The sequence below is a fragment of the Acinonyx jubatus genome, chromosome B3, assembly GCF_027475565.1.
Source record: "Acinonyx jubatus isolate Ajub_Pintada_27869175 chromosome B3, VMU_Ajub_asm_v1.0, whole genome shotgun sequence".
In the NCBI taxonomy this organism is placed as follows: Eukaryota; Metazoa; Chordata; class Mammalia; order Carnivora; family Felidae; genus Acinonyx; species Acinonyx jubatus.
The window spans coordinates 69929641-69933279 of NC_069386.1; the positions used below are offsets into that span (position 1 = coordinate 69929641).

At 40.4% G+C, this 3639-nt stretch overlaps 1 pseudogene; it reads right to left on the reverse strand.

The window, feature by feature from the left end:
- Positions 1-721: 721 nt before the first annotated feature.
- LOC106971352 (short transmembrane mitochondrial protein 1-like) lies at positions 722-1178 on the reverse strand (annotated as a pseudogene).
- Positions 1179-3639: the final 2461 nt, after the last annotated feature.

A 3639-nucleotide genomic window follows, 5' to 3' on the forward strand; every position in this document is an offset into this window, starting at 1 on the left:
ATTTAGGAGTAACTGGCTTCTGGACATTAATTTTAATTACTTTGAAAAGCCATAATTTAGTACCAAATGTTTAAACACCCACTATAATTGCTAAGCTGTGAAGTCAGCTTTATAACAGATCAGCTATACAAAAGTCATCAATTTTCTTCAAAAAAAAAAAAAAGCTAGTAGAAATCCCAAAGAATAAAGAAAAAATTACTAAAGGTCACATTTACTAATCTAGTACCGTAAGTCCAGTCTTAGGCCATCCCAAGTGGCTGCAAGGAGGAATGGCAGAGGTGATGATGTTGGAAAAGGGTACTTCGTTTATTTATTTATTTATTTGTTTATTTGTTTATTTATTTATTAGCTTTTAGGGCATGATCCCACCTCTCCTGAGTTTGAGCCCTGCACCTGGGTGGCTTAGTAGGTTAAGGGTCCGACTTCAGCTTAGGGCATGATCTCACCTCTCCTGAGTTCGAGCCCTGCACAGGGACTCTGTGCTGACATACTGTGTCTCCCTCTCTCTCTGCCCCTCTCCCACTAACGCTCTCTCTGCCTCAAAAGTAAATAAACGTTAAAAAAAATTTTAACGTTTATTTACTTTTGAGGCAGAGAGAGACAGAGCGTGAGTGGGGGAGGGGCAGAGACGGAGGGAGACACAGAATCCAAACCGAGCTCCAGGCTCCGAGCTGTCAACACAGAACCCAACGCAGGGCTCAAACCCACAGACCAAGAGATCAAGACCTGAGTCGAAGTCCGGTGCTTAACAGACTGAGCCACCCAGGTGCCCCAGAAAAGGGTACTTCTTAACCTGTGGGCCCTTTTGTGCTGTAAGGCAACACAGGATCTAGCAGAGAGGAAAATCGATGAGGCGGGAATTTAAAACAAAAGTTTTTGGTTCAGATGGTAAGGAGGCCCTCAAGAACAGCAGAAATCAGTATATCCAGGAGGCAGGGCTGGAGTCTACTTCGTGAACTAGAGGGTTTCTTCTTGGTATCCAAGTCCCTTTTAAATTTCTTCAAGTTTTTTAGCCAGGTTTGATATGTCATAATTCTGAGCCAGATACATTCCAAACACGTTGCCAAAAGTAAATCCAAGCAGGATCTGGAGCATGGGGTCTGCAAGGAGGGGGAGGAGGGTGCAAAGTGTGGCTAAGTAAGAGCTGGTTTTCAAGGAAGGGCACCACAGCAAACCAACTTAACCCAATACCTGTAGCTCAAGAGAGGCTCTATAAATCACTTTGAGTTCATAAACTTGTTTCTTTCCCAAATCCTGGAAACATACTAGTCTCAACTTAATTGCATGTATATTTTTGTTCTGTATCTTTTTATTTTGGGGGGGTAGGGGGGAGAGCACCAGCAGGGAAAGAGCAGAGAGTGGGGACAGAGGATCTGAAGCAGGCTCTGCGCTGACAGGCTGACAGCAGCAGATGACGTGGGGCTCCAACTCACAAACCACAAAACCATGACCTTAGCTGATGTATGCCATTCAACCAACTGAGCCACCCAGCAACCTCTGTTCCGTATCTTTGTACTTATACCAAGATTGTATTACCACCTCCCCCTGCCAAAAAAGGACAGGTTAAGACAGTGTATGCCTGTGTTGTAAGTTTAAAATTTTGAAGGAAATTGGTTGAATATTTTCCAAACACTCAGGATGGTATCATGAAAGCCATAACTAATACACTGACAGTATATTGACACACTCTTAATGCCAATATATTGACTACATCTAGAATATATAAGAAACAATGACACTGTCTCTGTAAAGGGAAATGGGGACCAAGAGTTGTCAGTGGGCAAACAAAATTCTTTTGCTGTGTACACTTTTGAATTTATTATGTACATGTACTACCTATTCAAAAACAATTGTTTTAAGTTTTTTTTTTTAATGTTTATTTTTGAGGGAGGGGAGGGGCAGCAAGAGAGGGAGAGAGAATCCCAACCTATCAGCGCAGAGCCCAACATGGAGCCCGAACTGACGAACCACGAGATTGTGACCTGAGCCAAAATCAAGGGTCAGATGCTTAATCGACTGAACCACCCAGGCACCCCAGAAATAAATGTAATTTTTAAATAAAATATTAGTTGCTTCTACATAGCCTATCTCGGAGAGAGACACAAGACACTGACAACAGTTGCTTTCAGAAAAGTGAGGTGACTGGGGGACAGGGGTGAAAGGGATTTCACTCTATGCCTTTTTTTGTACCCTTGTGCCATGTGAATATATTAAACTCTTCAATAAGAAACTTTTTAAAAGTGGCATATAATAGTCCTAATAAAGGCTCTCTTTACTTTTTAATTATAGCTTATTTGTATTTCAAACTGATCCTGTGGGGTCTGGGGGAGAAAAAAGAAAAAAGAAAGAAAAACTGATCCTGTGAACCTAACAAAAGAAGCAAAGGTCCAAGGCAGATATCATGAATATACATAAAATTATTTCCCCAAACCATTTTCCAGCAAAATTTAAAACTGCTTAAGGAAAATACTTTGTAACATAACCTATGAAATCTGTGTTAACAGCTATGAAATGGGGAGAGGGGTTTTAAAAGATTTTAACCTTTTTCTCACACACCATTTTAACTTTGGAATACAGGAAAAAAAAATTTTTTTAAGTGAAGTTATATTCTATACTACTAACGAAGAAAACATTACTTCCTTTCTATCCAATTATATAAAGCAAGGGTATTTACTTGCCTTTCTACAACTAAATATAAAACCTCTTCAAATGCTTTCAGTATGACTTTATTACCCAAATAACAATGGGATTTGACATTTAGGGTAATCCCATTGTATTTCCTCCCAAACCAATAAAAATAAATAATAAAATTCAAGAGGTGGAGAAGGGTTATAAGATAATTTAATTCAGTCCGTCATTTTACAGATGTAGAAGCAAATTCCCAGAAAGTTTAAATGCAAACTCACAACCAATAGGAAAAAAACATAATTGGAACCCAGATGTCCTGCCTCTGCAATCAGTATGCTTTCAAGTCACACCCCTAAAAGGATGTAAGGTAACTGAAAGTGTCATTTAAATTTCTTTCCTGGCTCCACATTTTTCAAAAATTTTTTTTAATGTTTATTTATTTTTGAGAGACAGAGCGTGAGCAGAGGAAGGACCGAGAGCGAGGAAGACACAGAATCCGAAAGAGGCTCCAGACTGAGCTGTCAGCACAAAGCCCCACGCGGGGCTCCAACCCATGAACCGTGAGATCGTGACCTGAGCCAAATGAAGTTGGATGTTTAACCAACTGAGCCACCCAGGGCACCCCTTAGCTCCACATTTTAATGTTTATTTATTTTGGGGACAGACGGAGACAGAGCGTGAGTAGGGGTGGGGCAGAGAGAGAGGGAGACACAGAATCTGAAGCAAGCTCCAGGTTCTGTGCTGTTAACACAGAGTCCGATGTGGGGCTCCAACCCACGAACCATGAGATCATGACCCAAGCAGAAGTCGGTCACTTAACCGACTGAGCCACCCAGGTGCCCCCACATTTTAAATAAGTAATCTGTGATAGTAGTCAGAAATGCTATTTAATAAAGGAAAACAAGGAATAAATCTTTAAAAGTATTTTAATTAATATAATCTCTTGAGATCAATAATATATTGTTTAAATTTTCTGCGTAAGTAGGCCCAAGGCAACTGCTGGCAAAAGGG